Source organism: Psammomys obesus, unplaced genomic scaffold (assembly GCF_907164565.1).
Source record: "Psammomys obesus unplaced genomic scaffold, mPsaObe1.curated_primary_1811, whole genome shotgun sequence".
In the NCBI taxonomy this organism is placed as follows: domain Eukaryota; kingdom Metazoa; phylum Chordata; class Mammalia; order Rodentia; family Muridae; genus Psammomys; species Psammomys obesus.
In genome coordinates this window covers 8,340,428-8,353,892 of record NW_026585895.1, presented here as the reverse complement: position 1 = coordinate 8,353,892, position 13,465 = coordinate 8,340,428, and the positions used below count along the sequence as shown (strand labels likewise).

Genomic DNA, 13,465 nt, shown 5'->3' with positions numbered 1-13,465 from the left:
ATTCATGGTGGACAGGCCTCGTGGTCTGTTAGCGAGTGGGTGGAGGACAGGCTTTGAAATAATTAAACCCGAGAAATAGTTTTTATTTATATTTATTTACCTTTACCCAACCCTCAAGATAAAGTTTCACTGTAGAACCCAGGCAGCTCTCAAGATGGAGGTCCTCCTGTCTCGGCCCCCCTGGAACTGGCAGTATGGATATGGGTGACAGCAGCTAGCTTGATGAACACTGTGAACGCTGTCTGGTGAAGAAGTGAGGTTGTCACAGAAGTCTGTGGCTTGAAGGGAAAAACTGGCTGTTGTGTTTCAGGGTCAGAGAGTCATTGGTGAAGCTTCTGCTTTGGGGCTGGCTTCTTCCCTTATCCTTCAAGGAAGCATTTGCTTTCTCATGCTGTGGGTTTTCTGTTTTGTTTTGGGTTTTGTTGTTGTTGTTGTCTTTCCTTCCTGAGAGATAATGCCAAGTGAAAAGCTAGATTCTGCGATAGTATAGTCAGCGGCAGTGCACTCTTGAAAGGTAAATTGGAGAAGACTCCTGGGTCTTATCAGAGCACTCTGGTTGATGATTTCTGTGCCCCTGAGATGATCCCTCCTCACGTTATCTCTAAAGCAGTGCCCAGCAGTCACATTTCACTGGAAAGGTACGCTTGGGTTTCGACAATGCACTTTACCCTCAGTGAGGATATTTGCTGTGTCACATTGAAGAGTTCTTTCTCACTCAAGACTCCAGGCAGAGTGCAATTGTGAATCAGCAACATGCCTGGAGCTCTGAGAAGGGCAGGGGTCCTACCCTTGCAGTTGTGTAAGACTGAGCCAATAAAAGCCACGGTGCCTGGTACAAACTTTCTCATGCAGAGCGCTGTGGGCAGGCATCTGCCGAGAGTGTCATGGACGCTCTGTGGAGATGCCCTGTGTGACCGTCATCCCTCTCTTCCAGGTTCTGCTCCTTGGTGGCAAAACAGCAGAAGAAGACAGCTAAGGCACCACCAGTGCCAAAAGACTGGCGGGCTGTGTCCCAAGAACAGCTGAAGGCATCCAAAGCCAGTCCAGAGAAGGAGGTCTAATGGTGCAACCTAGCTAGAGGACTTTGACACGAGGCAAAGGTGAGTGTGAAGAATGCACACTTCGGGCAAATGCAGCGCAGACGAGGAGTGCTGAGAAACTTCAAATGGTGACAGCACATCACCAGGTCACAGGGAGCTGTTTCTTTATGCCATCATGCACATCTGATCTTAAAATAATATATCACCATCCTAGTTATTTTTAGTCATCTTAGTAAAAAGTTCTGTTTGACTTTTTCTAAAGGAAAGGACATAAACGTTTAAGAACATTGGTTAGCTTTCATATTTTTATCTACAATCTATTATGTGGAAGTAAGATACTACTGTTCACCTCTTGAGTGACAGCTTGCAGACCTCAGTGTAAACATAGCTGTCGTATTATCTCCGGTTTCTTTATATGGCTGCATTCGGACAGCACTGTATGAGCATGGGTACTATATATATATATATATATATATATATATATATATATATATATATATATATATACACATATATGTACATATGTATGTATGTATGTATGTATGTACCATTTTTGTGGTAGGCATTTGGTTCTTGTGGTTTTGCCCATAAGACTGAAATGACGAGTACAGAGGCAGCCCTGTTTTGTGGTCTGCTTGTCATCTCTGGCATTTGCACGTACTACATTCTTAGTGCCAATTTACAGGTCCCATTTGATGCATGAGGCCACGTGAGTCTGGCCTTCAGGATTTGGGCACAGCCCTCCTTGTTATCTGTAGCACTCCACCTCCTTACCTGGAAGGCTGTGGCGCACGCCCTTGGGGAAGTTTTGTAAGCTGCATATCCCCTGGTCACTCTTGCTGTCCTGGCTGCACGCAGGGTGGTGATAGTGGTGATGCCAATATAGACGTATAATCTGGGCAACGTCCTTCATGAATTCTAATGCCACCCTTTCCCTTTTACATGGAGAGGTCTCTCTTGGGAGCTTAGGAATCAAGGCTCACTGATAATTTAGTGTAATCATATAAAGTGAGACGTTTTCTGCTTGTAAATACATTAGTTCAAAAGACAGTTTGCAAACTAATAGGACACAGATCAACCTTTAGACCATTTTTTCATATTTAAAAAATCAGTTGACTACTTACAAACACTTCACAGAGAAAGTCAGAAAACCTCCACGAGAAAATGTACAACCTGATCTTGTTGCCGTGCTAATGATTACTATCTGATAGTCTTTAGCAGCCATCAATATTTAATCAACCAGCCCCACAGATCGATTAGTACAACCTGCCGGGCTCCTGCTTGAAAGCTGTGGCATTTAAGAGGTCTGCATTTCCCTTCCTTCTACATGAACTCATTTCTGTGTACTTCAACACAGGGGATTGTCTTCATTCTCTGCCATCATTTTGGCATTTATTATTTCCTATCAAGCGTGAACTTTGAGAACAGTCACTTTAGGGAGTTGCTAAGCTTAACTAGAAAGAAAGCTATTTCCAATGTAAGAGGGCCCATTGATCTTGGGAGGGCCGATTAGCATAAGGAAGCCTGGATTGTTTGTTTGTTTGGTTTTTTTGGCCTGAATTGTTTTATCAAGACACTGCTGTTGGTATCCTTTTGTTTGGTTGGCTTTGTTTGTTTGTTTGTTTTTCCAAAACAGGGTTTCTCTGTATAGCTCTGACTGTGTTGGAACTCACAATTGTCCTGTAGACAAGGCTGGCCTTGAACTCACAGCTCTGCCTGCCTCTGTCTCCCGAGTGCCGGTAGTGAAGGTGTGTGCCACCTCTGCTGGCTCCAAGTTGTTATCTTAAAGTTGGGTATTTTATGACGTAAGCGTTCCATTATTGGATTTAGTTGTCGTGCTACCAGGGGTATAAAAGCGACTCACTGAACCGACTTTTCTTTGAATGACGTCTGTGGGGATTTAGAGTCCATTTTCCAGCTGGCACATCTGGGCCCAGGAGGAATTCAGTGAGCACTCTGTTATGCCCTTTACATAAGCACAATTTTGACATTGAGGAATATTACCATCAGAATTCCATGTGCGCAGTGTGCTATATTTAGTCAAGACTTTCCCCCAACTTGATCAATATCTCACTGTAAATTAAAATTCATTCAGTAATACTGCTGTCAATTTGATATTAGACCCAATTGTGGGCCTTCACCATGGAAGCGTTTTATGACATGAGTCATTTTGGGATAGCACTTCTCTGTCCACATTAGCTAAACTCAAATATGGAAGACTCACATGCTTTCAAAGCAGTGTTTTCTTTAAAAAAAGAAAGAAGGTAAGAAAAAAAAAGGAAAACATTTTATTGGAGCAGCTAATTTACAGATGTTTTCCTATGACTTATTTTGATTATGTCTCTTAAACAGATTTTAAACCTAGGCTATCCATTTTCAAACATAAATAAGGAAAAATGAGTATATTTTTATAAAATGAGGCTTAGGGTTCTGTCTCATGGAGTCTCTTAAGTCAGTATGTCTAGTAGAATCTCAACCATATGCATAGGTGAAATGTGTATGAGTCCTGTGACTATCAGACTTAAATTCATGGAAATAAAGGACTTGGAGATTTGTTCTCACACATTGGCTGAACAGAGACCTAACTATTTGGGGGACAAACTCTTTGTGAGGTGAGATTCAGGACTGGGTAGATAGTTCTGCTGGTAAGATGCTTGTTGCCTAAGCAGAGGGACCTGGGTTCAAATATTCAGCACCCATGTGACAACTGGCAGTTCATGTCTGCTGTCCTACATCTTCTGAGGCAGTGAGGCTGCTGAGCCTGGCCAAGCAGTGAGCTTTGGGTCAGTGATAGAGCCTGTCTCCACAGTATTGCAGGATAGTTGATCCCATTGTGAACCCCAAAATTGTGAACTGTAAAACCCAGTTTCTTTGGTGTGGTTAAGCCCTATCACATACCTTTAGTCCAAGAACTTTCTGTTTATTGTGAACTGGTGATATGGTGTGGTTCACTCAGCCCTAGCACACAGCTTTAATTCAAGGGCTTCTGTACGCAGGATTAATAAAGTTAACCCTAGGTCAAGAGGCGGAGCAAGAAACCAGCTGACAGGGATTAAAGAGTAGGAGAGACTTCGGGCTGAGGGGTATTTAAGACTGTGTGGAGAAGAAAGGGCTATTAGCTCAAGTTCTGTCTTTAGCTTAGGTTTCAGCTCCTCAGCTCCCTGGCTTTTGGGGCTTTGAGGTAGCAAGCCTTTGGCTTTGGATGTTTTGTTTTGTTTTGTTTTGTTTTGTTTTGTTTTGTTTTGTTTTTGGCCTTTTCCTCCTGGCTGTCAGCCGAGCTACTGAGCCTTTTGTTTTTTTTCCATCCAGACCTGAGCTGAGAGGAAGGTTAACTGGTTACTTTCTCTGCCTCTCTGAGCTAGCAGTTTTTCACCCCAGCATCTGGCACCCGAGTCTTTATTGGTAAAATAGAATGGTTGGGATTTTTCTTCTTTTAAACAACACAAAAGGTTCATTTTTAGCAGATTGAAAAAAATAACTCAAAACTCATATTTCATTTGGTTAATGAGTCTCTTGACTTTTATCTAGGCTATTCCCCCCACCTCCACACTCCTTTTTTTCCTACAAGTCCTTCCCTTGCTGAAGAAACTAAACTACTTGGGCAACACAATGTTCCAGGTACCAAGTTTGACTGTTGTTGGTACTTTTTACAGTATAGTCTAAATTAATTACATCTTGGAAGTGAGACCTTGGTTGGATTCAGAGACAGGAAGGAGTTCTGCTTCTGCCATGGTGAGTGTCTCATGCATGCCTCCTGGTTCATAGGTTGGGCTGTCCCACCTCGAGTGACATCATAGCTTCAGGGAGAAGACCCTTGTCCCTTATTGTGGTCAGGGTTTGTGAACCTGAAGATTTTACTCACCAAGATTTATTGCCTGAATATATTGTTCCATCTGCACCAGTAAAGTGGTGAGTCTTCTTCCCACCTGGCATTTCTTCTACACCTGTTATTGGAGTGCATCAACAAAGCCCTTTCCTCCTCTGCAAATGTTTGCTGACCCTGAAGTAGTTCATATGGGAACAGCAGGATGGGGGCTTTGTGTTTTTCCCTGACAATTTCAGATTTGGTGCATCAGTTTCTTCCAAGGTAAGAAGTGAATGATTTAAAACAATTTTCTTGTTTTAATTTTTTTTTTTTTTTTTGCATTTTTAGGGGAGAGTTCTCATGTTTTCAAGAGCATAATTGTAAACTTACGTTTTTTTTTTAATTGTTGCAATTTTTGTTGTTATTGATAACGCTCAAATAAAACTTGCTTTGTTCTCTGGAGCCCTTTGGGTTGGCTCCTATGTGTACTTATGCAAGGGAGAACCTGCTGTGCCAAGGTCAGTGAACTCTACTTCCCTCTCCTGTACTCAGCCCATCACAAGTCCAGAGTATCTCAGAAACACACTGGACGTGTTAGTTTTGTTGGCTTTGTTTTGTGTTGTTGAAGTCACAGGCTGCATCAAGCCTGCATCTTGAGCATGTATATGTACTATTTTTAGGAACCTTGGTTCTGTGATTGCAAAATGGATTTGAGAAACAATAGCTGAACGTTGAGAGTCATCGATATTTCCAGGCCTTTTTGTAGAATCCAGTAGCGGGGGCATACATTAAAATTAAGGATTATGCATTTTCTTAAGTGACCATTATGGAGTTTTAATAAAATTTAATTACATATTTCTTTCCATTGAACAATCTTGTGTTTCAAAATAATATTATGAAGTTATTCGGCTTATCTTTTGGTTATGTAAAATAGCTTCAAATTAATAACTTAGGCTTAAGTGACTAATTATTGCTCTGCTCTTTGTAGACAGAAGTTAACTGTAAGGTTAAATTTTTTTAAAGATGTATTTATTTTATTGTGTACAATGATCTGTCTGCATGTACACCTGCACACCAGAGAAGGGCACCAGATCTCAGTATAGATGGTTGTGAGCCACCATGTGGTTGCTGGGAATTGAGCTCAAGACTTATGAAAGAGCGGCCAATGCTTTTAACCTCCGAGCCACTTCTCCAGCCCCGTAAGGTTAAAATTTTAAAACATCTATTAGCATTATGAGTACTTTCAAATTTTATAAAAGTCAGAAGATGATTTTTTTCCCTTCAATTTCTTTTTGGTGTTAATATTGGATATATTTGTTGGCATTGGGAATTATTCTATTAAGTCTTTAGTTTGCCAGGAAATTTGAATTATTTAAACTCATTGCATCATAACCTGGAGGCATTCCAGGGGGGACAGTGGGCTCCTTGGAATCTTGGGATCAGTTTGCCATATTGAATGCATTTGTTAGTGTCCAACTCTTCCTCACAAGGTAGCTCCAGACTGAGGAAAGAGTTGTTCTCCAAATGCCACAGAGAAGCTGAGGTTGCCCCATGTTCATCCCCCTGTTTCTTTTTATTTGACAAATGGATAATTTGTGTGTGTGTGTGTGTGTGTGTGTGTGTGTGTGTGTGTGTGTTTCTGGAGTGATTCTTTTTTCCTTTGGATCAGATAGGGTAATCAAAAGCTTTGATTTCTAGACGCATTTTATATCATTTGTTTGTGGGAAAATATAAGCATTCACAGAAAATACAGGAAAAGTAGTCCTTCTTTCGTCCTTATCTCCATTGTTCCTCCCACCTGGCAGTTTAATTCCTTGGACTTGAATCTCAGAGGTAGGAGCAGGAGAAGAGGAAGATAATGCCTTGTTCGCCCTTAGCCTTGTGATCTTTCAGTCTCACTTCCCACAATGCCTTGTTCTGAGTCACAACAGTGCCCAGTATTTGTGACTTTTTATTTTCAACTGTGTTTTTACAGAGAGAATGACTCATGCTTTATTCTAATTTTGAGCATTGTTTAAATTTTATTTCATTGACGTGGTGTCAAATGAATGAGGCTGGGAAGTACTGTGTGAGTGAGCCAGCACAGCAGTACAGGTTGACTTTGAAAGAGTGGGCTCATAGTTCCCGGTAGTGCTCCTGCGAGGGTGACAATGCAGATGACTCACACGAAGGCTTCCTGTGATTCCTCTGTGTGTGACTGGTCACAGAAGGTTACCGTTTCAGAACTCAGAGTCATGTGGATGTCCCCCAGTACATACTCTCACACACACACCTTACTCATTCACGGAAACATTCATTCATGTATTTTTCTTTTTTACCCAAGATTGTAGAGTATTCATTCAGTGAATCCTAGGATTGTGACAGAGGAACACAAGGGACAGGACATTAAGCTTCTGAGGGTAGCTCGTATGCTGGTACCCAAGTGATGTAACTGCCGAGGCAGGTGCTGTGGAGGAAGTGAGGAGAATACTGTGCTCAACAGGGGAGGTGCTGTGCCTCTTCAGAGGTGATACTAGGATTGAGAACTAAATGGCAATTTGCTAAATTGCTAAAATGTGACTAAATATTCACATTTTAACAATAGGAAAGTATAGCACAGTTTACTTTAACACTAACTGCAGATTTGACATTTGGGTTTATTTCCAAATCCCTCTTCTAAACTGTGAGCAGTTAAGCCTCATCCCCTATTTTGTGAGTTTCTGAAGAACCTGTGAAAACTGGACAGTGTCGTTGAAGATGGGTACAAGGGATATTCTGGAATGTCCTTGAAACTTTCCTGCAAATCCTGAATTGCTCCAAAAGAAAGCACTTAAGAAAAAAAAAAAGTTCTTGTGAAGAAATGCCAAAATTTGCATCAAATCAAGTACAGTGTACCTCAGGTGTACGTAAGTGAAGAAGCCAGATAGATGTGTGCAGGAAGCTGGTGGGGGGATGCTGGGAACCCGTTATTAGTAATGTCTGGATCTTGGTCCCATGGTGCATGTTGAGACTAGACAGTCCCCTTTGCTTCCGCACTTCCTTTTAACACTCAGTCCTGGGTAATCTAAAACCCTTACAAATTCAACTAATCACTTTCCTTCCTTTAGTGCTCAATTAATATTTTTCCGTTTTTACTTGCTTCTTTTCACAATCCAGTGAATCTAGAGAATAGCTTTTTCATCAGTGTGTGTGAGCCACTGAACTCCACAGACAAAATACAGAGCCATGTTTTAAACTTTCTGCAGATTAAACTGAAGATAGATTACTGATTTAAATGTAAAATTATAAGGCTTACAGGAAAACTAGGATAAAGTCTTTAGTATCTAAGACAACAAAAAAGTTCTTAGGCCTGTTCCTTTTTTTAAAATTTTAATCCTTTTATACTTTTGAGTACTTTATTCAAACATCAAATAATAATAAAGTCTTCGGGCAGGGGGAAAATTATCAGCATTCACCTTGACATCATGCCCTGGATTTCCTGATTTAGTTTGCATTTTACTTGATTTTTTTTTCCAATTCTCTCACTAGGTATTTATAGTTAGAATAAATAAATGCATTGGCTTATTCTCTGAATATTCTTATCTTATAATCATTCACAAACTCCATCAATTTATAACCTAATCAAGAGGCAGATATGTTTTTTTAAATAAGCATCTTTGAACAGGTATGTTTTCAGATTTTATTCCAAAGGCAGAAAGAAAGTAGGTGGGGCAGTATTTGTCTTGCATTTCAAGTAATGCATGATAGACAGATTTTTCAAAGCCAGACTAATGATGATTTTTAAAAAGTTTTCTTTTCTTATGTGTGTGTGTGTGTGCGCGCGCGCGCGTGTGTGCGCATGCGCGCGCCTACCACAGCATGCCTGTGAAGTCACAAGACTTCACCATGTGAGTCAGAGGGTTCAAACACAGGTGGCCAGACTTGGCCATAGACACTCTTACCCTCTGAGCCAACTCTCTGGTGCTCAGTTAATTTTATACTCTGTTGGAGGAGATAGAGAAATCTGAAATTGGCAAGAACAGATCATAATCCCTTCCATAATTGAATTGCTCACTGTTGCACTGTGGGACCCCACCCTCCGTTTGTTTGTTTGTTTGTTTGTTTGTTTGTTTGTTTTAGGTCTGGATTAGCTTAGCAACTTACCTTGCAGGGATGTGCTCAGGATCACATCCGGCCTGTGGAGTCATCTGTGGGGTCATCTGTGGGCACTCTGTAGTAGACATTCGGGGTGTAAGGGGAAGTAGCTCTTTTCACACCGTCCTGAGCTCCCTCACGCACTGCACTCTTTGTCACAGGATGCTCTCATGGCTGAGCCTTACCACTTTGAAATATGCTTTCCAGTTTTCCCAACTGGTTGGCCCCAACAGTTCTGGTGCTGTTGTCTTGTCTTCTTGCCCTTACAGGGTTTTAACTTAAAAAAAAAAAAAAAATCAACGCCCTTCTGTGTCATCAAAGGCAGTCTATAGATTCAATGTAATTTTCTTAAAGCTCCAGTGACAGTCATCACAGAGATAGAAAAAGAGAAAATCCTAAGATTTATACAGAAGTACAGAAGACTTTGGATCGCAAAAAGTAATCCCTAGCTAAAAAGAATGCTGCTGAAAGTGTTGCAACAGCAGATTTTAAGTCATAGTACAGAGACATCATCATTGTAATAATAGTAACAACATCCCAAAATAGTCTTGCCACAAAAGACACTTAGATTAATGGAATAGAATAAAAGACAAAGACTCGGGGGGCTGGAGAGATGGCTCAGAGGTTATGAACACTTGCTGTTTTTCTAAAGTTCCTACATTCAATTCCCAGCACATGGTGGCTCAGAACCATCTATAGTAAGATCTGGTGTGCAGGCAGAGTGTTGTATAAATAGACAAAGACTCAGAGTTAAATCCACATAGCAATAGCCACCTTTTTTTTTTTTTTTTTTTTACAAAGATGCCCCAGACAGATAGCCTCTGGTTTGAATGATAATGGTCCCCACAGGCTCATATATTTGAATACCTGGTCTCCAGTTGGTGGAACTGTTTGGGAAGGATGGGGAGTTATGGCCTTGTGGGGGAACATCCACACCACACACAGCCCCCACCCCGGCTCTTTTGGATCAGATGTAAGCTCTTCCACAGCTCTTCCGTCGTCCTGCATCTCAGCTGCATGCTCCATACCGTGATGGTGTGGACTCACCCTCTGAAATTATAAGCCCCAAATAAACTCTCCTTGAAGTTGTCTTGGTCATGAGGCCTTATCACAGAGTAAAAAAAGTACCTGAGACATTCTTCAACAAACGGTGCTAGAAAAACTGGATAGCCACATATACACATCAATTCAGAATGGATGAGGGCTGACAGCTCTGTGAGGGGAAAACATTTGAAGATGGAAGGGCACGTGGAAGGGCTTCTTGGCAAGGACTGCAGGAGTTCAGGAAGTGAAGCCTAGATAACCGTGGAATCAAAACACGTCTCCACAGCAAAGGGAATGATTAATCAACAGAAAAGACAGCTTCTAGGATGAGAGAAAATTCTATCTGTACATTAGACAGAGGATTGATATCTTGACTAAAAGAGCTAAAAAACCCAAACACCAGAATCCCAAATAGTCCAACCAATAAATAAATGGGCTAACAAAACAACAGCCAACAGATTAGGTAGAAATGGCCAACAAATACACAGAAAAAAAGTTCAACAACCAGTAGGGAAATGCAAAGTATAACATTGAAATTCTGTTTTAACCCAATCGGGATGGCTGCCAGTCTCAAAGCAGACACCAACAGACGCTGGCAAGGATGTGGGCAGCCCTTACACACCGCTGGAGGGAGTGCACGCTGGTGCAACCACCACTGTAGAAATCAGTGTGACGCTTCCTCCACATAGTGCAAGGAGAACTGACATATACCCCGCTTACCACTTGGGCACATACACCCAGAAGAATCTAAGGCCACATACCATACAGGGGCCGACAGATCCGTGTTTGATGTAGCACTTCTCGAGAGTCGTGGAACCCTAGGCCTCTGTCTGCAGATGAGCACAGAGATGTAGTGTGTGTGCTGAAGTTTCACTTAGCCCCAAAGAAGACTGGAATTATGTTTTCTGCTAGGACCTAACTCTGACTGGAGATCATCACCTTTATAAATCAGAAATATCCAGCCAGCCATAGTGCTTGTCAGCCTCTAAGTCCAGCAGATGCAGAGGCAGGAGAGCGGTCACAAGCCCATGCCAGCTAGGGATGTACAGCAAAACCCTATTTCAGATAGCAGACAGACAAACAAACAAAGAAAAACAAAGGACAGATATTTGCGTATTTTTCTCTCATTGGCAGTTTCCTACAATTCTTCATAGGTTCCATTTTTGAGCACATATATGAGAGGCCTCATTGCGAATGCAGAAGGGAGGCTTGGAGAAAGGGGGAGGGGCTTTGAAAGTAGGCAGTGGGAAGGGTGTGAATATCCTCAGAGCACATAACATCCTTGAGTGCTACTGTCTGCATGACGCCCAGCACTGTCATACTGTGATGATTATATACCAATAAAAAATGATTTAGGAAATTTTAAAACCTCAGCTGTCCTTTGTGTTTTAGTTTCGGAATGAAGTCGGTTTTGTATTTAGCCTGCCAGCTTTACACCAGTGTCTGTGTGAGTGTCCCTTTTAAACCACTTCATTCCTTCTCGTTCGCATGAAATGTCTTGCATTAAGCCAGGTATCTTGCCCCACCAGCATCTTCCTTGAGACACAAGCTCACATGCTCCACTGAAGGAGGCAGGGGCTTGAGCCTTTGGAGTTTGTTTGTGAGGTGTAGCTTGCTACAGGAGCAGCATTCTCTGCAAACCTTGTACATACATAGACCAACTACCAGGCCTCTCATTACTTTTTGGTGATATCGCACATATTTTTGATATTAAGGTAATCTTTATAGTTTTTGTTTTGTGGAGGGATTTGTTTGGTATGGTTTTTATGTTTCTGGGACAGAGTTTCAGCAGATAATCTCAGGCTTGCCCATTCACTGTTGTATCCTAGGCTAGTTTCATACTAGCAACAATCCTCCTGCCTCAGCCGCCCAGGTGCCAGGATTATAGGTATGTACCATCAAACTCGGCTTAAAAATAACCATAATTAGTGTGGTATTTGTTCATTCTCTTATCTTGTGCTGATGTTTGGATCATGTTTCCTATGAGTTGGGATTGATTGCTTTCATAATCCTTGAGGCTTTTCCAAACATAAAAATAAAACATCAGTGCAAGATTCATGTCCTTGTGAACAGTATAGAGGCATGTATGCCCCAGCCCTGCTCTGTGCAGTTTATCAGGACTACCTCGAAAGCCTGAGAGGAGGAGGAGAGCACACAGTAGGCTCCAGAGCTCGGCAGTAAGTACCCACAAAGGTGAGCACAACCCAGTTAAATGACTTCATGAGGCTGAATTATGTGGGGCCTTGCAGGAGGCCTCATATGCCAGTTCTTTCCCTGACCTAACCGTGAGGGAGCAGTGATCAAAAGGAACGCTCACACTGGGTCCGCAGGTTGGGCCCTGTAGACGCCATGCATCTGCAGAGCAAGCAGTGGAAACCTTGTCATTCTAGAAGAGCAGCAGTGCCTCAGCGTTCTGACCACGAGACGTGTGTGACTAAGCTGGATGATGTCCAGTAATTAGTAGGTGGCAGGTGCCACGGCTGTCTGCAGCCAGGCTAATCTGTCAGCTGTGTTTTCAAGGAACTGCTGCTGTCAAGTCCTCCCTGTGTCTCCTGGGTAACTCAGCACCAGGAGGGATAAAACCTAATAATGCCCCAAGGCCCTTGGGTTCCATTAGTAACCTAGCAGGTCTTTTTTTTTTTTTTTTTTTTTGGAGGTTTTCTCTTGGGAAGGTTGAACTCTGAATAGTCTTTTTCGCCAGTGACTTCTGAACAGATAAGAAACCAGGGTTTGCCATTCATTTGCGTTATGGGGTTATCCTCAAGCAGACACAATAATATCAGAGCATCTGCAGGCCGCTTGTGTGCACGGTCAGCCGTGCTTAATGGGCGTCATGGAGGGGTTGGAATCTGACTGGCGTGAGAAGCCCGGTGCACATCCCGAGTGGTGTTTGTGGCTCACGACGTACAACTGCAGTGACAGAAGTCATATCGCTCCTTCCCTCAGGGTGCTGCAGAATCCTGTCAGGAAAGAGCCTGACGATGAAATCTGGCTGCAGCATGGTGTAAAACAGTGCCCGTATGTTGTACAAGTCAGCATAGCCGACCCTGGGGGAGAGTTTTGATGATCTCACACACACACGCACGCACGCATGCACACACACTTGTACTTTTTACAATTGTAAGTGTAGAGTCTTGTGGCACCGAGTGAATTCACATCCACCACCCATCCCCAGACTGTTCTCATTTTCCGAGCTGGAACTATAGACCTAGCCCGGTAAGCACCAGCTGTGATTCTCGTCTCCTGAGAATCCCGAGAGCCACCGTGCCTGTTGTCTGTGTAACTCTGGTGACTCCGGCTGTCCAGCAGGAATGGAATCACGCAGCACCTGCCCCTTGGCGTCTGCCTTGCTCGTGTGGCATGCTGTCTTCAGGCCCTTATGGTCGCCATTCTGGGTAGCTGTATCTGGAAAGAACCACAATCTAGATATGGAGGGCACAGCTGTGAGGGATTTTCTGCTTGG

At 42.6% G+C, this 13,465-nt stretch overlaps 1 protein-coding gene across 5 annotated transcripts in view; it reads left to right on the top strand.

Moving 5' to 3' along the window:
* The window catches only part of Osbpl6 (oxysterol binding protein like 6), a 162,331-nt gene that overhangs the window by 73,845 nt on the left and 75,021 nt on the right, over window positions 1-13,465 (top strand). For 4 of the 5 annotated variants that reach the window (XM_055600063.1, XM_055600062.1, XM_055600059.1 and 1 more), the window contains exon 2: window positions 935-1,100. The gene's annotated coding sequence lies outside the window, so the exon portion shown is untranslated. Of the gene's footprint in view, window positions 1-934; window positions 1,101-4,909; window positions 4,950-13,465 lie in introns of those variants that run through there. The other variant, XM_055600061.1, reaches the window with a different exon arrangement.